The sequence below is a fragment of the Pseudophryne corroboree genome, chromosome 1 (assembly GCF_028390025.1).
Source record: "Pseudophryne corroboree isolate aPseCor3 chromosome 1, aPseCor3.hap2, whole genome shotgun sequence".
In the NCBI taxonomy this organism is placed as follows: domain Eukaryota; kingdom Metazoa; phylum Chordata; class Amphibia; order Anura; family Myobatrachidae; genus Pseudophryne; species Pseudophryne corroboree.
The window spans coordinates 569,946,478-569,972,399 of NC_086444.1; the positions used below are offsets into that span (position 1 = coordinate 569,946,478).

The 25,922-nt window shown below is 42.4% G+C and overlaps 1 protein-coding gene and 1 long non-coding RNA gene across 3 annotated transcripts in view; one reads left to right on the forward strand and one right to left on the reverse strand.

The window, feature by feature from the left end:
• BNC2 (basonuclin zinc finger protein 2) overlaps positions 1–25,922 on the forward strand; it is an 843,848-nt gene that overhangs the window by 4,912 nt on the left and 813,014 nt on the right. The gene's annotated exons all lie outside the window — the stretch shown is intronic.
• LOC134921327 (uncharacterized) overlaps positions 14,133–25,922 on the reverse strand; it is an 86,163-nt gene continuing 74,373 nt past the window's right edge. The window contains exon 3 of the long non-coding RNA XR_010177478.1: positions 14,133–14,905. This is a non-coding gene — a long non-coding RNA (uncharacterized LOC134921327). The remainder of the gene's footprint in view (positions 14,906–25,922) is intronic.

The following is a 25,922-nucleotide window of genomic DNA, read 5'->3' on the forward strand; positions in this document are numbered from 1 at the left end:
ACAGTTCCACTACTGTATGTTCTCACAAATCATTTTGTGTGTACGTTTATGCCAATTAGGTATATTAGGGTTAATTTGTTTCTTTACATTTGGCATGCGTTTAACATAGGTTAGAAATAGCCTACCATCACAAGTATTGTACTCATTTTATTTATGGTCAGTCAGTCAGTCAGTCAGTCAGTCAGTCATCTTGCTTGTCTTTCATTTAGAATATTTATCATACAGTAATACAATATTTTAATGTTATTTAAATATAGATACTAAATTTATTCTTCTGGTAATGGCTGTATTAATATATTGCTGAAATCAGGACTGCCCCATAGAAAACATGACAATTTAATATTACTCTGCAACTGCGGTGCTCAGATAAACTGCAAATTGGCTTTGTTCTTAAACTCTTTAGAACATTCATTGTTTTGTTTTATTAGTTTATTATATTGTCCTTTTTGTTCAATCTAATCTGTTTAGCAAAAGGGTTAATCTGTGCATGATGGCAATTTATTTGCTATTCATAATGAGAACAGATTGCTTCTGCAGTCAAGGCCAGGCTGCAACTAGAGAATGTTTTTGTGATACAAATTCTGAATGAATTGTACAAATTCTTTCAACCAGATGCAGAGGCAGCAAATAATTCCACTGTCGTATTTCCAAGAGCCCAATATGAGGCTTTTTGTTTATCACTCTCAGGTCCTCAAGAGTTTTAAGAACTGGAAGGAAGAGTACAGCTTCTGAATGATAAATTGCATTCAGGATTGTTTTGTTTTTTTCTAAATGAAATGAAACCTTGAGGATTATATTCACTGCACAGTGCTACTGATTTATATTGTCAAATGTTTCTATCCCAGTAAATGGGAGGAGATAACTATTACTTAAATGCCAACCTAGTTTAATCAAATGATATTAATTACATTACAAGCCTTAATAAATGGCTTACTATTATGTCATAATTGATTAATGTTTTTACACCTGCAAGCTTAGAAGGGGCAGACAATGGTGAAAGTGAGACAAAATGCGCGAAGGAATGTCTGGCCTTGGTGATTACAGCTGCTCCAGCATAACATTTCCCAAACATTGTTGATAATATATTAATTCCTCATGTGGAGATAAAAAATGTTCAATGGAACGTGTTCCAGTCCTAGTTTTCATGAATGTTTTCTAGACTCAGTTTTCATAGAATGACAACTGTATATTTTATAATCAAAGATGCAACTTGCATTATTCCAATAGGATATCATTAAAAGTAACGTGTTCAAATGTTGTGGATAAATCTACAAATACTATCATTAATGAAGCGCAGTAACCCAATGTAGCCTACTGATGGTGTAGGTTAGTCGATAAAAGTAGTCAGCATTCTGAAGAATAAGAGCGCTGTAACCAACTGATAGATTTAAAATGATTGTATGTTAGAGAATGACCTAAACTGCCGAATGTATACTTGATAATCTTTTATATAAAGTAATATTTGAATGACAACCTACTGTACAGTAGTTACCAAAACAAATGCAGTACTGCTGTAATAATATAGTAATAAATATACACTCTGGGTTGTCCTAATAAACACTGTGAATAAATAGTCAAATTTATTAAAAGAATAAGGGCGCTATTTAGTAAACCTAAAAACGTCTTTTCTCTAGCATTTTAGCTGGAGAACAGGCATTGTTTCTCTTTTTCCTACCTACAGTATAAAATGGGAAACTGCAAACTGCAGTTTGCATAGCACTTTGCCTACTAATGCAGCTCCCATAAGTCACAATGGGGGCTGATCAATAACACTATTTACAGAGAAGAGCAAATCTCTTTTGCAAAACGATCTCCCAAAAATAAGGCCATATCATGATGGTGTTATAGGTAGGAGAGAGCAGTGTGTGCTCAGCGTGTGTTGACTCTTCCCTCTCGTATCGGCATCTGACGTTATGAGAGGTGAGTCACATGGTAGCGTCTAGTTTCCCTTCGTGGAGAGGAATTTCTCATAAGCCCCTCAGTTCATGTTACAAACTATTTGGAATAGTAACCTGTGGCAAGCGAAGCGGAGCGAGACACCGAGCCCGAAGCGTGGCGAGCGAAGCGAGCCCGTGAGGGTCCAATGGTGCATAGAAAAAACAAAATAACCTCAAACGAACGGAGAACGGAGAAAACATTTAGGTGCTGTAAGGGCGGAAGTAATCTACTGCCCTCTCGTGTTGTCACTTCCTGGTCCTGATCACGAAGGGAACATAGATACAACAGAGTCACACATCGCCACTGCACATGCATGGAATCACACATGCATATTAATGTTAATGATCCCTTTAGCTATTGTGAAAGACATCTTGCCTTGCTTGCAAGTGTTCGCTGGGACAAACCGTTACCACTTGGTCTGTCCCGGAACCGTAAAATATATAAATAGCGCAGCAATTGAAAAACATTATGATGTGAAAAGTAGAGATTTCTTAAAAGCATACGTCGCTATTGTCTATAAATTTAGTCCTAAGTGTGACACACAGCCTAATATACAGATGTGTTTACACTCATTCATGCTGGCACAGCTAATATTCATGGCTAGTTTGCCACAATAACAGTGCTTGCTCCCACAGCTGTGTCGTATGTGGGCGTGAATAATCACACACGCAATGCACACATGTAACACCACTGGGGGTTGGCAGGGTATGTCTAGGTGGTTGAGAGAGGTATCACAGATGTTTGGTGGCTATGTGACTGACCTTTCCCCTTTAAGTGTTGTTCCCCACACCTTGTCTCATAGTTCCATGCTCAGAAAGGTAGGAGAGATTGATATAAATCAGAAGTGAGTTGGCAATTCCAACAGGAAGTCTTTTTATTAATCTGCAATGAACTCTGGATTTAGGAAAATTACCTGGGCGATGAATTATAAAAAGAAGACTTTCATACAAGAAAATTAGGATTATGCAAATTTCTTTACAGTTACTCTACAAAAAGTCATTCAATTTGCAAAAGAAAAATTATTAAAATCACAAGGAAAAATTATTAGAATCAAGATGAGAAGCAATTTAAATCACAAATCGTAACGTAAAATCATTGGAATTAGTAAAATCAAGACGCTGTGCATTACATTGTACAAGGGGGGTCATTCCGAGTTGTTCGCTCGCAAGCTGCTTTTAGCAGCTTTGCACACGCTAAGCCGCCGCCTACTGGGAGTGAATCTTAGCTTATCAAAATTGCGAACGAAAGATTAGCAGAATTGCGAATAGACACTTCTTAGCAGTTTCTGAGTAGCTCCAGACTTACTCGGCATCTGCGATCAGTTCAGTGCTTGTCGTTCCTGGTTTGACGTCACAAACACACCCAGCGTTCGCCCAGACACTCCTCCGTTTCTCCAGCCACTCCCGCGTTTTTCCCAGAAACTGTAGCGTTTTTTCACACACTCCCATAAAACGGCCAGTTTCCGCCCAGAAACACCCACTTCCTGTCAATCACACTCCGATCAGCAGAACGAAGAAAAAACCTCGTAATGCCGTGAGTAAAATACCTAACTGCATAGCAAATTTACTTGGCGCTGTCGCACTGCGGACATTGCGCATGCGCATTAGCGACTAATTGCTCCGTTGCGAGAAAAAATAACGAGCGAACAACTCGGAATGACCCCCAATGTTATCACAAAAAGAATAAAGGCAATACATTTCAGTAATATTAGCTCCTGCCTTCTAACTTTCCCTAGCCAAGGCAACACTTATCTTCACAGGCAATTATTGTTGGAGCTCTTGTTACAACTTGCTGTGCCACAGTATGTCAATGAGATGGAAATGGGCACACAGTTACTGAGGGGTGATCCTGGGGTCAAAATGTCAATTATGCACAGTTAATTATCTCAAAGAAGATGTAACTAGCGTAGGAATGGCAAATGTCTTTTATCAATGACACTTATTTCAAGGGGCTTTGGGTATGGAACAAACTCAGTTGAATCAACACTTGTATAATTAGCTCAGTCCTTCAGCAGTAATTATCTATCTGCGTTGCACAAACTCAGTCTTTTAGCACAGATATGTCTCTTTTCCTTACATCAAAACTACAAACATTTCCCTTGAACTTGAAATAAACTCAGTCCTGGGTTTAGCTCTTCTATCATAAGGACTAGCTGGTACAAAATGATGCTGCTTACTGCACCCTTCTCAGTTACTACCTAGCTTATAACACAGGTTGTGGAGGCTGAACAGTACACTGATCTGCGGCTGGCTGTCAGTGCCAAACAGTACTCACTCAGACCCATGAAACGATATTTCGAGCTGGCTGTTCCTGCTATATTGGCTCCTCACTCTCCATTTAAATATGGCCGTGACATCCGTGACTATCACCAGGCCTGGTGGTGTCTAGTTCCCTGCCTGTGGAGTCCCAACACCTGCTCTCCTACAACATTCCCCGGTGACACTCCACTGATCTCTCCAGCAGTGCTGCTGTCACAACCCAGCATCCTTCTGCTCTCTCTCTCTCTAACATACAGCTCCTCCTCAGCCAGCACACACCATGATCTCCAGATTTCTTCTTCCCAGCATTCCAATCTTCTCCCAGCAGCCTTCTTCCAATCAGCTCCCCAGTCCATATGACCGAACCCAGGACCCCAGGACAGCTGGGCAAGCGCTATGGGTGTTGTGGACACCCACGAGTGGGAATAGTCCCTGTGTGCTGGGATTCTGTCTCTCAGCATTGTCAGCTGTCGGGATTCCTGCATCGGTGTCCTTACCACCGTTATCCTGACTGCCGGGATCCTGACAGCCAGCAGATTGATTGCATCCCATACTATGAATCCATGTTGCAGGGAACCTTAAGATTACATTATTTTGCCTATTATATCTTACACCAAGTAAGCTCAATACCTAGAGTGGACATTTTATCTCACAAATGAATTTTAAAAGTATTAATAGTGTCACCCTATGAGTACAAAGTATATTTCCCATGGATAGAATTTGTCCTTGTTATTTTGTACTGTATTACATTAAACTGATGTATATATCAGTTGTGAATCCAGTGTAATATCATTACACAAACCTCATTTGTATCAGTCACAGCTTACATTATTTGCTTGTTTTCACCTCCACACAGTGGCTGAACTGTCAGAGACAATGAAGTCAGTTGCGCCGGGCTCCAGCTCACAGACTATGATGAAGTTACGCCACTGCCAATACATTATTTTAGAAATCCTCTTTATACTTTATATCACTGAGTGCCCTACGTTTAGGGCAACATGTCCGCATAACAGTTAAGACATTTAATCATGGATATTCTTTAACCACTTAACTGACTTTTTTCCTCAAAAAACCACTTCAAAATTATCGGGTTTTGTTATGAGTGAATTAGGTGAAGAACATGATGATTTTAGTTAAAAAATAAAATAAAAAATATATTAATTTTTTTTACATTTTTTCCTTCAAATATTGAAACATCGATCGGGGGAAATTGCGACCATCGAAACATTGCGACCATCACGGCTTTCATTTTGAAAGCCGGGATAGCTCCAGGTATACAGGGGGGGAGGTCGGGGCGGGGCTTGGGGGGATTAATTTACACTCCCCAGCGGCTGCTATTATCTGCAGCCACTGGAGGGGGGGATCCTGCCATGCTGACCGATCAGCAGTGAATGGTAGCACGGCAATCAGTAGGGGGAGAGTGCAGGGAGGCATATGGACCTTCCGGTCCTCTGACAGCAGCAGCGAAGGGAAGTTACCCTACCCTGCCGCTGCTAACACAGTTTATCTGACTGGTCGCATTCTGTGCGACCAGGCCAGATAAAACACTTGCAGGCATGGTCGTATCTGATGCGACCATGCCAGGCAAGTGGTTAAACCTGGCCTGGTAGGCAGAATTGTGGACTGAATATGGGAATGGCTGGTTGCCCATTGGTGATAAGAAAACGCCATGTTTAATATGATTTTGTTTGACATACAGTATGGTGGTAACGTACACATGCACACAGAAGGGTGATGAGGGGGAAGTGACTACTCTGAAGAATCATACACCGACCCCACTGTGCTCATTGTCATACTGACTGTAAATAGAGACAGCAGCATATAAACACTTTATATTTCAGGATCTGAAAGGTGTGTTTTTCATTGTAAATTTCTTTATAGTTTGTGTGCTTTATTGTATACATTTTACCAATACATATTTAGAAATATTGCCCACAGCATCTTTTGTGCATTACTTTATTATAGAAGCAACAATTTATTCAATTTTCATCATGTCACACAACAAATACAGTATGCTCATGGTTCATCACATATGTACTATAATTGTCTTAAGAACGTCAACGCTATACACTGTACGGAGCAAAAATGCAATAAATAGTGACCAGAGAAAAAGAGATGCAAATGAAATTAGTTAGATTTGGAAGAATAATATCCAGTTCCCTTTTAATGTACTGGTCAGTGTTGGGGGGAAAAAAATCAGATCATTGAGCAGTTAACACCCGTCTTCACATTTCCTTAGCCTGTCTCTTTAATATGTGAATAATGGATGGCTGACAAAATGAAAATAAAAACTGAAATAATGATAATTAGTTACTTATCTCATGCAGTTGTTAATGTCTTCTGGTAAAATCTCAACCTGTCCTTTCGTGAAAGAAAGCCTGCTGTTGTCTTGCAGCTGCTCTGACAAAAACAGTAATGGTAAAATCACAGGGCAGAATTTGGAAAATTCTGTGCAAATTCTACTGTACGCACATACTGTAGGTTCACTGACAACAGTAGCAATTTGCAACCAAAAATAGACAATACTCAAATATTGATTTTATTTATGACAACTTGCTCGATTTCTCTATTATCCCCTGAATAGGGATGTCCTTTATATAATCTATATATTAGGTACAATTCTGGGCATGTACAGTATACTGTACTAATAATACCAAAAGCTATAAAGGATTTTGGAATCATGTGACCTCTCTTTTATGATCACATGATTATTCACAACAGTTTTCTGAAGAAGAATATTAGGCCCGCAGGAAGGATGTAGTTCTATCCACGTCATGAGCAAGTCAAGTGACTTAAGCATCTATTGGAGGGCATTAGATTCTTACTGCTCCGTCCCTTTTTCCTTTCTGTATCTTCTGCTTATGTGCATTCTTTGCAAAATGTTCAAATGTCATGGGAATTAAACTTTCATGCATTAAATAAAGAAAATGTGAAACAATTTAATTGAGAACTTGTTCACATACAGTATATCAGCTGTTAATGCATTTATCAATCGCTAACGCTTGTAGGTTGCTTGTTCCTAAAATTGCTTTCTAACAATTTCTCATGCGATAACAAGCTCAAGCAGCACAGTAGAATGCATTATTAAAAATGCAAAGTATGGAAAGCACATTTAAAAACACATGCTCACATGTGTTTACTAGTGCTTTTTGTGCATGAATAAATCACCTCTATGATTCGGCCCTGATCAGTTCCCTAGTTAAATGAGTGGAATACAGATATGTGTTAAAATATGACCCAAACAAAAAAATATCTATTAGAATTACATTTACTATAAAATATGAAATAACCAAGCTCTAAATCCAGGTTTTCACTAAAATGCATTTAAATAAATAACTCCATCTATCATCACTGCCAATCGTCACTGCCCACTATTATTTTTGTTTGTAGTGGATTTACCATTAGGCAAAGCATGTTCTAAGTTGCTCATTATTCCTGAAATTCAGTGGCAAATGCTCGTACATTGGTTTTAACTTGTATAGGGTTCTACAAAATGATTTAAATATACTGGTCAAATCCACACATTGGGCCTAATTCAGATCTGAGCACAGCAGCAAATTTGTTAGCAGTTTGGCAAAACCATGTGCACTGCAGGTGGGGCAGATATAACATGTGCAGAGAGAGTTAGATTTGGGTGTGGTGTGTTCAAACTGAAATCTAAATTGCAGTGTAAAAATAAAGCAGCCAGTATTTACCCTGCACAGAAACAATATAACCCACCCAAATCTAACTCTCTCTGCACATGGTTTTGCCCAACTGCTAACACATTTGCTGCTGCGATCAGATCTGAATTACCCCAATTGTTGTGAGGTCACTACAAATAGACCATATATATTTATAGAAGTTTTCTTCATTAGTTAAAATGAGTAAACACTGTTCATTGTTATTTTGGCAGTTTTTAGGAATTACAAAAATGATCAAATAGATTGTACTATTTTTTAGATGAAAGATTAATTTCCATTACTGTGAAAATGTGTTTTTTGTTTAATTTCATTTTATTTTATTTTACTTTATTAAAACAGCATAATATCAATTTGTACAATATATTCATTATTCACATATATGTCAATTTACCATTATTTAAAAGAAAACATATTCAGAGAAGAAGGAAGAGTCCCATTCCAGTCTGAGCTAGGAATGGCCATCGGCCATCGACGATTCATAATCATAGATGGTTTATGGCTGATATTGAATGCTTTTCCCATAGATGTGGGAGAACCAGATGGTTTCTCTCCATCAATGGAACAGCATAACCAATTTTTTTTCTTACAAGCTCGGCTTTGCCCCCGACACCTGTGAAGCCATGTCATCAGCTTCTGATTGGCTGACAGGCCAGTCAGTCAAACAACAGGGATGACCATCAGTAGGTGAAACAATCAATGGTCATCCATTGCATATTTGGCAACCATCGATGTCCACTTGCCATATCACCATCAGTAGTAATCAAACTGATGGCTATCCCTACTCTGAGCAGCTTCCATGAGGTATCTGGGGTTTTATAACAGGGAGCTTAAAGCCCTTCACTACAGACTGCTAGCGATACAGTGTGCTCAGCAACAAGTGGAGAGACTGGCACATGCAGAATGAAGGAGATAACGGTGTTTTTTTTCTTATTTACAGAAATAGAAAGCAAATAGGTTTAAAAATGTATTCATATAGCCCCATTATGTCACAAGGGTCACAAGCAGTGGTGGAATGGGAACTTGACCTTGGAAAAAATTCTAAAAGTGGCCTCACATAGGTGGGGCCAAACAAACTGTAGGCGGATCTATATAGACACCTAGGCAGGGTTCTCAAATCCTTAGACCTAGCCTCAATACAATACAGAGATTGTCCATGTGACCGCAATGCAATAAAGAAAGCATCCATATGACCGCAATGCAGGAAAGACAGTATGCCAGTGACTTTCATAGAATACAAACATAATTTTAGTGACTGCCATAGATTACAGACTGCATACTGGTGTCCATGATATAGTACACACAGCATCCAGTAATATAGGACAGACATCAACCCACGGACTACCATAAAGTACAGACAGCATCCAAGTCATCCAAGTGAGCACAGCCCGATACAGAGACCTCCCAATGCATACTGATTGTGGTTTTATTTTATATATACTGTATATATATGTGTGTGTGTGGGGGGGGGGGTCAGCACTGAGGCAGTATGTGGAGTGGGAGCATCCTTGGGGCAAAATTTGGAGTGGGCAGCTGAGTTGAAGCAGTAGTTTGAGGGGGCAGTTTTGTGGCAGTTTTTGGTGGATGGAACAATGTCAGGGCAGTTTTTGTTGGTGAGTAGTGTCAAGGCAGTTTTAAGAAGGGTGAGCAGTGTCAGGGCAGTTTCAGGTGCAGAGCCGGCCATAGGCATAGGCAAACTAGGCAATTGCCTAGGGCATTTGATATGCCTAGGGGCATCAGCAGCTTCTGCTGATTAAAATGATATACGGCATGCCTATATACTGTGTGTAGCATTTCATATACAGATACAGCCACAGTCTCATAGACATGCTGCATATCATATTAATCAGCAGAAGCTGCTTGTGCATCCTAGCCACATAGTAATGCAAATAAGATGCACTTTCATAAACAAAAGTCACCCGACGTTAGCATTGAGGCAAGATTTATGAGGACACATCTGTATCCAAGCAGGGGCAGAGGTCACAGTGTTAGTGGCACTGTGAGAGCTGTGTGCATGTGAGTGGGTTGGTTGTGCAGTAGTGTTTGGAATTTGTGTAAGGAGCATTATGTGTGTCATGTAAAAATGCATTAATAATGTGCAACATATGTGTAAGGGGCACTGTGTGTGTCATTATGTGTATAAGGGCATTAATAATGTGTGAAATATGTGTAACAGGGTACTACTGTATGTGTGTTATTATGTGTATAGGGGCACTAATAATGTGCAGCAAATGTGTATGGGGCACTATGTTTGTCATTATGTGTATAAGGGCATTAATAATGTGCGGCACATGTGTAAGGGACATTATGTGTAAAAGGGCATTAATATTGTCATAATGTGGGCATTGTTTATAAGGACATTAATAAGGTGTCTTATATGTGTAAGGGGCATTACTGTGTGGAATGTGTATAAATGCATTACTAATGTGTGGCATTATGTGTATAAGGTGCTCTACTGTGTGGTATTATGTGTATAAATGCATTACAAATGTGTGGCATTATGTGTATAAGGTGCTCTACTGTGTGGTGTAACATATAGTCTGGGCACTACTGTGTCGTCTAATGTGAATAAAGAGCGATAGGGTGTGGTGTAATGTGAATAAAGAGCATTTCAGTGTGATGTAATGTGAATAAGGGGCTGTACTGTGAGGAGTAATGTTTATAAGGAAAAGTGGTACTACTGTGTGATGTAATATGAATTATGGACACTATCGCATGATCAATTGTGAATAAAGTTGCACAACTATGTGGCGTAATTGGAATTGGGGTTATTGTGTGGCCATGCCCCTTGCCAGCAAAAACACACCCCTTTTTGGGCTGTGCGCCAAATGTACGAACTGTTCCTATTTAAACTATAGGGGGTACAAACACCACAATAAGGACTGCTATGGGTGAGGGTTGATGGTGCTGGGAAAGAGGTGCAGGGTCAGAGGCGGAACCAGCTGTGGTGCTAGGGGGCACCAGCCAAAATCTTGCCTAGGGCATCATATTGGTTAGGGCCGGCTCTGTTCAGGGGTGTTCACTATTGGGGCAGTTTTTGGAGTTGTCAAGGTGACAAAGACCCCAGTAGGGGAGGAAACGCGTTGGTGGAGGAGGCATTCCAGCTCTAATATTTTAAAGGAGAGCCTGTATGGAACCAGCAGTTAGGACGATTGTGAGTGGTGTTTCCGGGACTTCCACCATACCTTATATGCTGTATTTGAACTGTCTAAACCACAGTTCCACCAAATTTGGTAAATCTCCATTGCATCTGTTTGACTGAGAATCCTACATTGTCTAATATTATGCCTTTTGCACAGACCACTGGATTTTAATTGTTTTTATGTTGTTTGTAATTAAAAACTGTAATACACTATATTCTCTTTCCTACCTCTTTGTTACATATACAATATGACAAGGATGATTGAGGAGAATTAAGTGAACCATTGAACAAACAGAAGCGCTGGTTAAGTGGTTTTCTCTATTTTTTGTTGATGCTTGCACTTTTGGTGAGGGGTTAAGGACACCTCTAGGAGTTCACCGTTGACAGCTTCTTGCGCACGGCATAATTCTTTAACTTTCTTTGATAGTATTAATAGGGGTTAGCTGGGTGAGTGTTTGGAGTGGTAGTTTTTGGAGGGGTGAACAGTATCAGTTTTTGGAGTGGGAGCAGTACTTAGGCAGTGTTGGGAGGGGGGAGTAGTGCTAATGTAGTAATGGAAGGAGGAGCAATTTTGGATCAAACAAAGTACAATACAACGAAGTGAAAAGCAAGTGGAGACAAAGGGAGATAGAACGAGAGAGGGGTAGGAAGATCAAGAGACTACATGAAACATTGCAGTCAGGACATTAATAAATGCAGCAGGGAGAGGTGAAGACAGGAGAGGTTTTCACAAGGTCAACTTCCAGTCCAGTGGAGGAGAATTCTGAGAAGAGATCAGGGACTGTAGCATGTGTACTGTAAGAGCTGCTCCCCCTTTGGTAACAGAGGAGTTTGAGGCACCCTGATCAATTCTGTGCCATTTGTTTCTACTGGCGGGTAGAAACAAATGACATAGGACTCTCTCCAAGGATTCTCTATTTAATGCTTTTGGGAAAAAAAATAAACTCCACACACTTCATTTACGCAGCACCCCTGACCATTGGTAGCCATTACCTGGAGCCCAATTCAAGGCAGAAACTTCTGGGCTTTCTCCAGGAAGCAAAGGGCCTATACAGCACTCCACATTCCATTGCAGAAGGAGCAGTTCTCCAAGGTATGATGGGGTGGGAGGAGAAACAGGGACACGCTGCTTATTTAGTGAGGTGACTGGGTCAGGGTCATGGGGAGGGTACAGCCACCCGGAAGTGCATCAGTAAGCAGGAACTAGCCCTGATGAGCCCCAGAGACAACCTATTGTGGCCAAGAAGAAAACTATTAATATACTGTATATATAAATACAAAATATTCAGCCAGCAGTCCCCTGAGCAATCAGCACACCAGGAAAGTTACCACTAAATTCTACAGTCAATCCTAATCTGATCTCATGCCTACCAAGAAAAGTATCGTAGAGTTAAATCCACCCCTATTTACAGCCTTATGCTCTAAGAATTATGAACTGCTTTCTTTTATTTATTTATTTTTAAAAATGTTTTCACAATATTTCCACAATATTTATAGTTCCACAATATTTGGAACAATATGCCTTCTCCTCCGCAAAGACAAACTACAGTACTTTATTCGTAAACATTTTGGTTAATCTGAGAGTAACTTTTAATTAGCAAATTGAGGGAACTTAATATCTTATGTTAGTAAATATGACATTTTGTCATTTAACCTGACAGTTATTTACATAACTAAAATTGGCTTTTTCTTTTACGACTGGTGGAGTCATACTGTACTTGTGTGCCTATAGCTTCCTCGAATCAGGATCATACTGTATGTGCTTACTTTCTGAAGACACTTCAGGAGATGGTAAAACTGCCAATACATGACAAATTGTTTTCAGCCACCAAGTTAACATTAGTTAAGTTTCAAATATCTGCATATTTGTGAAATTGAGAAGGGTACTGTTCATAAGAAAACTATGTGTATTTTAATTTTCATTTATTTTAAGTATATTTTGGTTCTGCAGAAAATGTTTACCCCAAAATGTTTTCTGACATATTATAGATGCCAGAAAAGTGAATAGTGAACATTTCCTCAATCCAAAAAGCTGATGTCTTTAAAGGATAACTAAACTGACTTAGCAAATCTGCACAATATCTGGAACATTCCTGAAAGGAGGCTTTCAACAATGCTGTACTGCCACATGCACAAAAATAAAAAGGCTCATTACGTTTTTAATAAAAATAAACCCGCCTGTAGGGAAGTCACAAAATTGAACTAAATAACTTACCGGATTTCTTCCTTTCCCCACTGTACAATAGCAGTTATTATGTACCTAGCTAGTAACAGGCTCCACTTGTAGATATTGGAACCTATGTTAAATTCAGCTGTAATTGAATTTAGTACGTTCAAAGCAAGACTCTTGTCTGTGGGCACTTGTAAATATCAATCTTCAAATCTGGTTGCATTAAAAAGTGAGGGAGTTTTATTTTGTTTCTCTTTGTTGCTTAGAGATTTACAAACTGAATTACACATAACTAATTCCATAAACATATATAATATATGTATTTTTAATGCTAACTGGAAACCAATTGCTTTTCAGAGTTTTGATTTGTTTGTAACAGTGGTATGCTGTACTGTATATGGTAACGTGCATAAATGCCAAAAAATGGTCAATTGCTGAATTGTGAACATTTTAAAATTTGTTGACATTCCACTAACCATTAATAGATATTTTTAAATTGTTCTCCATATTAGGACAAGCTCAGTATAATACTAATAATAATAATAATATTTGTATTCATAAGAGCACTTTTTTCAAAATGACTTAAGGCGCTTTACAGAGATCATGAACATAGTACATAGTACAGACTTTCGAGAGTGGTGCCGGTGGCTACAGTAGAGGCATGGCCTCATTGTGAAGGTGTGACCACACTCCTGTACCCAAAAAATAAATTACATAAAAACCTCTCAACCAGGGGAAGATCCTGGGGGGAATCAGTAAAATCGGCTACTGAAAGGTAAAAAGTGGGAGAGGGGCAGCGGACCCGGGCCCCGGCAACAAGCAGTGCCTGCCACCCCCCCCCCCCCCTGCCCCCCCTCCCCAATCTCTGCAGTCCTGAGCACAGAGGGGTTTTTTTTTACAATTTTTATTTGATTTATAAGCAGAAGCAAAAAAAGGGTACAGAAAGAAGAGAGGTGGGGAACATTCGGGGTACAGGTTTGGTACATATAATAAATAATCACTCTTCAAGAACGTATTCCACGCTGTGAACAAAAATATCTCAGGGCCACAGGAGAGCAGAAAGCCAAAAATTTTACTCGGAATAAAGATTAACACTCTCAAAACCGCAACCCCAGATCAATACACAATATAGCATGTTACACTGAAATGGTATCACAACCAAAACCAGAAAAAGAAATAAATAAAGCGAGAGAAACAGAAGGAGAAGAGAGGGGGGAGGGTGGGGAGGGGGGATCAGATGCATGGCCTTAACAAACATGAGACTTACAGTATACTGTTGTGTCGAGTACAGAGGTTTTGATTTGCAGTAGATACAGAAAACCATGAACATAATACTGAGTGAAGGCAGCCGTTCTGAAAGCACATAGGATACACTGGTCATGATAACACATAATGAGGAAGCCGCAGAAGTCTTTTGAGATAAAGGATCCTTAAAATGTTATCAGATTTATGCATTGTTCATTGCATCCACCAGTGTAGCAGATGAGGCAGTCATTTTGAATACACTACATAGGTTAAAAAGTGAGAAAAGCATTACTACATTGTTCTGATGGTACGGTAGACCCTGAATTTTGGGTGGTCCAGGAGACCACTGTCTCAGATTTCACTTCTCTTCCTTATGAATTGGTAGGAACGAGACCTTGATAACTTGATTTGTGTCGTCAGAACTTGTCTTCCACTTTGCCTTCACTTAACAAGTCATTGTGGGGGATAGGGCCTGGTGATGTGACATCAAATCATTAAGGTCTTACAAAAGAGAAATCCATTAGCTAGCACTGGTTCATAGTATTTGTATATTGACAATTACATTCTTCTTTTGTCTCTCGGGCTATGTGACATCACTGTGTTCAAAATTCCTATTATAAATTTATTTTACTTTAAATATGACCGCAGTCATTATTATTAGTGATGTGCACCGGAAATTTTTCGGGTTTTGTGCTTTGGTTTTGGATTTGGTTCCGCGGCCGTGTTTTGGATTCGGACGCGTTTTGGCAAAACCTCCCTGAAATTTTTTTTGTCGGATTCGGGTGTGTTTTGGATTCGGGTGTTTTTTTTACAAAAAACCCTCAAAAACAGCTTAAATCATAGAATTTGGGGGTCATTTTGATCCCATAGTATTATTAACCTCAATAACCATAATTTCCCCTCATTTCCAGTCTATTCTGAACACCTCACACCTCACAATATTATTTTTAGTCCTAAAACTTGCACTGAGGTCGCTGGATGGCTAAGCTAAGCGACCCAAGTGGCCGACACAAACACCTGGCCCATCTAGGAGTGGCACTGCAGTGTCAGACAGGATGGCACTTAAAAAAATAGTCCACAAAAAGCACATGATGCAAAGAAAAAAAGAGGTGCACCAAGGTCGCTGGATAGCTAAGCTAAGCGACCCAAGTGGCCGACACAAACACCTGGCCCATCTAGGAGTGGCACTGCAGTGTCAGACAGGATGGCACTTAAAAAAAATAGTCCCCAAAAAGCACATGATGCAAAGAAAAAAAGAGTTGCACCAAGGTCGCTGGATGGCTAAGCTAAGCGACCCAAGTGGCCGACACAAACACATGGCCCATCTAGGAATGGCACTGCAGTGTCAGACAGGATGGCACTTAAAAAAATATTCCCCAAACAGCACATGATGCAAAGAAAAAAAGAGGTGCACCAAGGTCGCTGGATGGCTAAGCTAAGCGACCCAAGTGGCCAACACAAACACCTGGCCCATCTAGGAGTGGCACTGCAGTGTCAGACAGGATGGCACTTAAAAAAATAGTCCCCAAACAGTACATGATGCAGAGATAAAAATATATATATATATATATATATATATATATATATACTGGTGGTCAGCAAAATTCTGCACTGTCCTCCTACTATAATACTGCGCACAACTACAATGCAGCACAGATATGGATAGTATACTTGACGACACAGAGGTAGAGCAATGGACTACTGTACCGTACTGCTATATACTGTATATACTGGTGGTCAGCAAAATTCTGCACTGTCCTCCTACTATAATACTGCGCACAACTACAATGCAGCACAGATATGGATAGTATACTTGACGACACAGAGGTAGAGCAATGAACTACTGTACCGTACTGCTATATATATATACTGGTGGTCAGCAAAATTCTGCACTGTCCTCCTACTATATACTGCGCAAAACTAAAATGCAGCACAGGTGTAGAAGGATAGTATACTTGACGACACAGAGGTAGAGCAATGGACTACTGTACCGTACTGCTATATATATACTGGTGGTCAGCAAAATTCTGCACTGTCCTTCTACTATAATACTACGCACAACTACAGTGCAGCACAGATATGGATAGTATACTTGACGACACAGAGGTAGAGCAATGGACTACTGTACCGTACTGCTATATATATACTGGTGGTCAGCAAAATTCTGCACTGTCCTCTTACTATAATACTGCGCACAACTACAATGCAGCACAGATATGGATAGTATACTTGATGACACAGAGGTAGAGCAATGGACTACTGTACCGTACTGCTATATATATACTGGTGGTCAGCAAAATTCTGCACTGTCCTCCTACTATAATACTGCGCACAACTACAATGCAGCACAGATATGGATAGTATACTTGACGACACAGAGGTAGAGCAATGGACTACTGTACCGTACTGCTATATATATACTGGTGGTCAGCAAAATTCTGCACTGTCCTCCTACTATGTACTGAGCACAACTAAAATGCAGCACAGGTGTAGATGGATAGTATACTTGATGACACAGAGGTAGAGCAATGGACTACTGTACCGTACTGCTATATATATACTGGTGGTCAGCAAAATTCTGCACTGTCCTTCTACTATAATACTACGCACAGCTACAATGCAGCACAGATATGGATAGTATACTTGACGACACAGAGGTAGAGCAATGGACTACTGTACCGTACTGCTATATATATACTGGTGGTCAGCAAAATTCTGCACTGTCCTCCTACTATAATACTGTGCACAACTACAATGCAGCATAGATATGGATAGTATACTTGACGACACAGAGGTAGAGCAATGGACTACTGTACCGTACTGCTATATATATACTGGTGGTCAGCAAAATTCTGCACTGTCCTCCTACTATAATACTGCGCACAACTACAATGCAGCACAGATATGGATAGTATACTTGACGACACAGAGGTAGAGCAATGGACTACTGTACCGTACTGCTATATATATACTGGTGGTCAGCAAAATTCTGCACTGTCCTCCTACTATATACTGAGCACAACTAAAATGCAGCACAGGTGTAGATGGATAGTATACTTGACGACACAGAGGTAGAGCAATGGACTGCTGTACCGTACTGCTATATATATACTGGTGGTCAGCAAAATTCTGCACTGTCCTTCTACTATAATACTACGCACAGCTGCAATGCAGCACAGATATGGATAGTATACTTGACGACACAGAGGTAGAGCAATGGACTACTGTACCGTACTGCTATATATATACTGGTGGTCAGCAAAATTCTGCAGTATCCTCCTACTATAATACTGCGCACAACTACAATGCAGCACAGATATGGATAGTATACTTGACGACACAGAGGTAGAGCTATGGACTACTGTACCGTACTGCTATATATATACTGGTGGTCAGCAAAATTCTGCACTGTCCTCCTACTATAATACTGCACACAACTACAATGCAGCACAGATATGGATAGTATACTTGATGACACAGAGGTAGAGCAATAGACTACTGTACCGTACTGCTATATATATACTGGTGGTCAGCAAAATTCTGCATTGTCCTCCTACTATATACTGTGCACAACTAAAATGCAGCACAGGTATCGATGGATAGTATACTTGATGACACAGAGGAAGAGCAATGGACTACTGTACCATACTGCTATATATATACTGGTGGTCAGCAAAATTCTGCACTGTCCTCCTACTATATACTACAATGCAACACAGATATGGAGCGTTTTTCAGGCAGAGAACGTAGATATTTTCAGCACACTGAGCACAGATATTTGCAGCACACTGAGCACAGATATTTGCAGCACACTGAACACAGAAACTGAGAGAACGCAGCCACGTCCTCTCGCTATCATCTCCAATGCACGAGTGAAAATGGCGGCAACGCGCGGCTCCTTATATAGAATTCGAATCTCGCGAGAATCCGACAGCGGAATGATGACGTTCGGGCGCGCTCGGGTTAACCGAGCAAGGCGGGAAGATCCGAGGCTGCCTTAGAACCATGTAAAATAGGTGAAGTTCGGGGGGGTTCGTATCTTGACGAACCAAACCCGCTCATCTCTAATTATTATACTGTCTTGAACCTCAAACAACCACAACCAAAGGTGGTAAAATATAGAGGACTGGCATAGGTAGCATAGAGAAACATATTAGTGGGTTCTATCAGGACCAAAACTAGGATTTTTGTCGCCCAGGGCAAGACAATAATTTGGCATGTTGTCCCCTCTTTCCGTGTAAATAGTAAAACAAGCTATAACTTGGTGGGGTTTTTTTGTTAGCATGTCAAAAGAAAAAGGTATGTACACACTACACAATAACATAGAGCTCTCAATACTACTTGCGTATCTATAATGTGTGCAGTGTGTGCGGTGCACACTGGCCTCCGGTGTCCAGGTGGGCCCACACCACGCTCTCTGCACCCAATTTTTCAATACATACCCTCTGGAGTCCCGCTTTGGCAGCAGCAGTGTTGCAGAAACCACCAGGAAAATGGCATGGTGCCCATTTTTCCAGCATTTTGCACATGCGCAGTAGGAAAATTGCTGCACCATTTTCCCGCAAGCGCACTATTCTCTGGGATAGTGCTAGGATCTCCTAGTAACCCTTTTCCCAGAGTCTACTGCTCTGACGGCTAGAGAGTAGGGGGCCCGGATGGCGACTATACACAGGCCTCCTTCTGTCTTCATGCGCCCCTGTTCTATACATACTGTGTATAAAGTGGGGGAGGACTCTACATGTACTTAATAAAGTGGTAGGGTGAACTATACATGTACTGTTTATAGGGGTAGGGAGGATTATGCACCTATTGCATAGGGATAGAGGGCACTATGCATGTACTGCATATAGGAGTAGGGGTACCATACCTATACTACATATATGGGTACACTTATACACTACATGTAGCAGATCTATATGACCTGTGTGTGTGTCATATCCCTACATGACGGCACTCCTCAGTTACCCGTGTCCTGTGCTACGGCTCCTGATCACTGTTGTCCAGCGGTACGCTCCTGTTTGAAGCTGTCACCACCCTGCTGTCCCGATCAGCTGTCACCACTGTTCTCCAGCTCAAAACCCCTTGCCGTGTCTCACTCCCGTCAGCAGCCAGGATTAGCAGCTGCTAATAATAAGAATTTACTTACCGATAATTCTATTTCTCATAGTCCGTAGTGGATGCTGGGACTCCGTCAGGACCATGGGGAATAGCGGGCTCCGCAGGAGACAGGGCACATCTAAAAAAGCTTTTAGGTCACATGGTGCGTACTGGCTCCTCCCCCTATGACCCTCCTCCAAGCCTCAGTTAGGTACTGTGCCCGGACGAGCGTACACAATAAGGAAGGATCTTGAATCCCGGGTAAGACTCATACCAGCCACACCAATCACACCGTACAACTTGTGATCTGAACCCAGTTAACAGTATGATAACACAAACGAAGTAGCCTCTGAACAGATGGCTCACAACAACAGTAATAACCCGATTTTTGTAACAATAACTATGTACAAGCATTGCAGACAATCCGCACTTGGGATGGGCGCCCAGCATCCACTACGGACTATGAGAAATAGAATTATCGGTAAGTAAATTCTTATTTTCTCTAACGTCCTAGTGGATGCTGGGACTCCGTCAGGACCATGGGGATTATACCAAAGCTCCCAAACGGGCGGGAGAGTGCGGATGACTCTGCAGCACCGAATGAGAGAACTCCAGGTCCTCTTTAGCCAGAGTATCAAATTTGTAAAATTTTACAAACGTGTTCACCCCTGACCACGTAGCTGCTCGGCAAAGTTGTAATGCCGAGACTCCTCGGGCAGCCGCCCAGGATGAGCCCACTTTCCTTGTGGAATGGGCCTTTACAGATTTAGGCTGTGGCAGGCCTGCCACAGAATGTGCAAGTTGGATTGTACTACATATCCAACGTGCAATCGTCTGTTTAGACGCAGGAGCACCCAACTTGTTGGGTGCATACAATGTAAACAACGAGTCAGATTTTCTGACTCCAGCTGTCCTTGAAATATATATTTTTAATGCTCTGACAACGTCCAGTAACTTGGAGTCCTCCAAGTCGCTAGTAGCCGCAGGCACCACAATAGGCTGGTTCAAGTGAAATGCCGAAACCACCTTAGGGAGAAATTGAGGACGTGTCCTCAATTCTGCCCTGTCCGAATGGAATATCAGATATGGGCTTTTGTATGACAAAGCTGCCAACTCCGAAACTCTCCTGGCTGAAGCCAGGGCCAACAGCATGGTTACCTTCCATGTAAGGTATTTTAAATCTACCGATTTTAAAGGCTCAAACCAATGAGATTTGAGAAAATTTAGAACCACGTTCAAATCCCACGGTGCCACTGGAGGCACTATTGGGGGTTGTATATGTAGTACACCTTTGACAAAAGTTTGTACTTCAGGCACTGACGCCAATTCCTTCTGGAAGAAAATTGATAAGGCCGAAATTTGAACTTTAATGGACCCCAATTTGAGGCCCATAGACAATCCTGCTTGCAGGAAATGTAAGAATCGACCCAATTGAAATTCTTCCGTTGGAGCCTTCTTGGCCTCACACCACGCAACATATTTTCTCCAAATGCGGTGATAATGTTGTGCGGTCACTTCTTTCCTGGCTTTAATTAAAGTAGGAATAACTTCCTCAGGAATGCCCTTCTCTTTTAGAATCCGGCGTTCAACCGCCATGCCGTCAAACGCAGCCGCGGTAAGTCTTGGAACATACAAGGTCCCTGCTGAAGCAGATCCCTTCTTAGAGGTAGAGGCCACGGATCCTCCGTGAGCATCTCTTGAAGTTCCGGATACCAAGTTCTTCTTGGCCAGTCCGGAGCTACCAGTATTGTTCTTACTCCTCTTTTCCGTATAATTCTCAGTACCTTTGGTATGAGAGGCAGAGGAGGGAACACATACACTGACTGGTACACCCACGGTGTTACCAGAGCGTCCACAGCTATTGCCTGAGGGTCTCTTGACCTGGCGCAATACCTGTCCAATTTTTTGTTGAGGCGAGACGCCATCATGTCCACCTTTGGTTTTTCCCAACGGTTCACAATCATGTGGAAAACTTCTGGATGAAGTCCCCACTCTCCCGGGTGAAGGTCGTGTCTGCTGAGGAAATCTGCTTCCCAGTTGTCCACTCCCGGGATGAACACTGCTGACAGTGCTACGACATGATTCTCCGCCCAGCGCAGAATCCTTGCAGCTTCTGCCATTGCACTCCTGCTTCTCGTGCCGCCTTGTCGGTTTACGTGGGCGACTGCCGTGATGTTGTCGGACTGGATCAACACCGGCTGACCCTGAAGCAGCGATTTTGCCAGGCTTAGAGCATTGTAGATCGCTCTTAGCTCCAGTATATTTATGTGAAGAGACGTCTCCAGGTTTGACCACACGCCCTGGAAGTTTCTTCCCTTTGTGACTGCTCCCCAACCTCGTAGGCTGGCATCCGTAGTCACCAGGACCCAGTCCTGTATGCCGAATCTGCGGCCCACTAACAGACGGGCAGTCTGCAACCACCACAGGAGAGACAACCTTGTTCTCGGTGACAGTGTTATCCGCTGATGCATGTGCAGATGCGATCCGGACCATTTGTCCAGCAGATCCCACTGAAATGTTCGTGCATGGAATCTGCCGAATGGAATCGCTTCGTACGAAGCCACCATCTTTCCCAGGACTCTTGTGCATTGATGTACTGACACAGTTCCTGGTTTTAGGAGGTTCTTGACAAGTTCGGATAACTCCCTTGCTTTCTCTTCCGGGAGAAATACCTTTTTTCTGAACCGTGTCCAGAATCATGCCCAGGAACAGCAGATGTGTTGTCGGGGTCAATTGAGATTTTGGAAGATTTAGAATCCACCCGTGTTGCTGAAGCACTACTTGTGTTAGCGCTACACCGACTTCCAGCTGTTCTCTGGACTTTGCCCTTATCAGGAGATCGTCCAAGTAAGGGATAATTAATACGCCTTTTCTTCGTAGAAGAACCATCATTTCGGTCATTACCTTGGTAAAGACCCGAGGGGCCGTGGACAACCCAAACGGCAGCGTTTGAAACTAATAATGACAGTCTTGTATCACGAACCTGAGATACCCTTGGTGTGAGGGGTAAATCGGGACATGTAGATAAGCATCTTTTATGTCCAAGGACACCATGAAGTCTCCTTCTTCCAGATTCGCTATCACTGCTCTGAGTGACTCCATCTTGAACTTGAATTTCTTTATGTACAGGTTCAAGGATTTCAGATTTAGAATAGGCCTTACCGAACCGTCCGGTTTCGGTACCACAAATAGTGTGGAATAATACCCCTTTCCCTGTTGTAGGAGGGGTACCTTGACTATCACCTGCTGAGAATACAGCTTGTGAATGGCTTCCAAAACCGACGTCCTTTCTGAGGGAGACGTTGGTAAAGCAGACTTTAGGAACCGGCGAGGGGGAGACCTTTCGAACTCCAGCATGTAACCCTGAGATACTATCTGCAGGACCCACGGGTCCACTTGTGAGTGAACCCATTGATTGCTGAAAATCTTGAGTCGACCCCCCACCGTTCCTGAGTCCGCTTGTAAAGCCCCAGCGTCATGCTGATGGCTTTGTAGAAGCCGGGGCGGGCTTCTGTTCCTGGGCAGGGGCTGCTTGCTGCCCTTTCTTACCCTTTCCTCTGCCTCGCGGCAGATAAGACTGTCCTTTTGGTCGCTTTTTATAGGAGCGAAAGGACTGCGGCTGAAAAGACGGTGTCTTTTTCTGTTGGGAGGGGGTCTGAGGTAAAAAAGTGGATTTGCCGGCAGTTGCCGTGGCCACCAGGTCCGAAAGACCGACCCCAAACAATTCCTCTCCTTTATATGGCAATACTTCCATATGCCTCTTGGAATCCGCATCACCTGACCACTGTCGCGTCCATAAACTTCTTCTGGCAGATATGGACATCGCGCTTACTCTTGATGCTAGAGTACAAACATCCCTCTGAGCATCTCGCATATAAAGGAAAGCATCCTTTAATTGCTCTAGAGTCAATAAAATACTGTCCCTATCCAGGGTATCAATATTTTCAGTCAGAGAATCCAACCACACTACCCCAGCACTGCACATCCAGGCTGAGGCTATTGCCGGTCGCAGTATAACACCAGTATGTGTGTATATACTCTTCAGTGTAGTTTCCAGCCTCCTATCTGCTGGATCCTTGAGGGCGGCCGTATCAGGAGACGGCAACGCCACTTGCTTTGATAAACGTGTGAGCGCCTTATCCACCCTAGGGGGTGTTTCCCAGCGCGCCCTAACCTCTGGTGGGAAAGGGTATAATGCCAATAACTTCTTGGAAATTAGCAGTTTTCTATCGGGGTTAACCCACGCTTCATCACACACGTCATTCAATTCCTCTGATTCTGGAAAAAATACAGGTAGTTTTTTCACCCCCCACATAATACCCCTTTTTGAGGTACCAGCAGTATCAGAGATCTGCAAAGCCTCCTTCATTGCCGTGATCATATAACGTGAGGCCCTATTGGAAAATACGTTTGTTTCTTCACCGTCGACACTAGATTCATCTGTGTCGGTACCCGTGTCGACTGACTGAGGTAAAGGACGTTTTACAGCCCCTGACGGTGTCTGAGACGCCTGAACCGGTACTAACTGGTTTGCCGGGCGTCTTATTTCGTCAACTGACTTTTGTAATGTGCTGACATTATCACGTAATTCCATAACTAAAGCCATCCATTCCGGTGTCGACTCCCTAGGGGGTGACATTACCATCATCGGCAATTGCTCTGCCTCCACACCAACATCGTCCTCATACATGTCGACACACACGTACCGACACACAGCAGCCACACAGGGAATGCTCTAATCGAAGACAGGACCCCCTAGCCCTTTGGGGAGACAGAGGGAGAGTTTGCCAGCACACACCAAAAGCGCTATAAATGTATATAAACAAACCTAGAAGGTGTTGTTTACTATATATGCGCTCTTAATATATAAATATCGCCAATTTATGCCCCCCTTCTCTTTGTTACCCTGTTTCTGTAGTGCAGTGCAGGGGAGAGACCTGGGAGCCTTCCTCACCAGCGGAGCTGAGCAGGAAAATGGCGCTGAGTGCTGAGGAGAATAAGCTCCGCCCCTTTTTCGGCGGGCTTTTCCCCGGTTTTTAAGAAACTGGCCTGGGTTAAAATACATACATATAGCCTTAATGGCTATATGTGATGTATTTATTTTGCCACTAAAGGTAATTATATTGCTGCCCAGGGCGCCCCCAGCAGCGCCCTGCACCCTCCGTGACTGAGTCAGTGAGCCGTGTGACAACAATGGCGCACAGCTGCCGTGCTGTGCGCTACCTTCAAGAAGACTGAGGAGTCTTCTGCCGCCTGCTTTCCGGACCTCCGTTCTGCCGTCTCTTCAGCGTCTGTAAGGGGGATCGGCGGCGCGGCTCCGGGACGAACCCCAGGTTGACCTGTGTTCTGACTCCCTCTGGAGCTAAGTGTCCAGTAGCCTAAGACTCCAATCCATCCTGCACGCAGGTGAGTTGGAAATCTCTCCCCTAAGTCCCTCGATGCAGTGATCCTGTTGCCAGCAGGAATCACTGAGATTGAAACCTAAAAAAAAAAACTTTTCTAAACAGCTCTTTAGGAGAGCCACCTAGATTGCACCCTCTCGGACGGGCACAAAAACCTAACTGAGGCTTGGAGGAGGGTCATAGGGGGAGGAGCCAGTACGCACCATGTGACCTAAAAGCTTTTTTAGATGTGCCCTGTCTCCTGCGGAGCCCGCTATTCCCCATGGTCCTGACGGAGTCCCAGCATCCACTAGGACGTTAGAGAAAAGAAGGCTCTAACTTAGCCCCCTTCATGGCTGCCAGAAAAATGAAGTCTTTGGGACCTGGCAGCAGGTAGTCCCTTAGAGCTGATAGGAGGGAGGAGAGACAGAGGGATGGGGTGTTAAGGGTGACTGTCTTAGTGCTCTCTCAAATCTGGCACCTTAGCTCTTCCCTAGTGACAGCCCTGGTTCTATCAGTTTTATGAGGTACCCGTAACCCACACAAATTAGACTTTAATAAAAAATAAAATAAAAAAACTGAAATTTACATATTCCATCTGACAGGGCAAGTAATATCTTTCCAAGATGGGATTTCTTTGAAAGTGCAAGACAATGAACTAAAATCAAATGCAGTATGTATACTCTTTTCCTAGCTACAGTACCAAGAAATCCACCTTTCCAAAACAGCAAAACTCTATACACATAGTAAAATCTGCACTTAAAAATTCTGGTGCATATTTGTGCTAGGATTCAGTTTTTGCCTTCTTGAATTAAAACTAGGAAACCTACAACATCAATTAAGAGGACCCCAGTTTTATTTGACCTATGATGGGGGGGGGGGGGGGGGTTGAATATTCTGCTTCTACCTGTCATTTTATACAAATGCTACCTCAAATCTACAGTAATTGGTTTACTATGGGCAACTTATCCACTTGTCTACTTTTCCACTCTTTTCACTGCTTTACACATC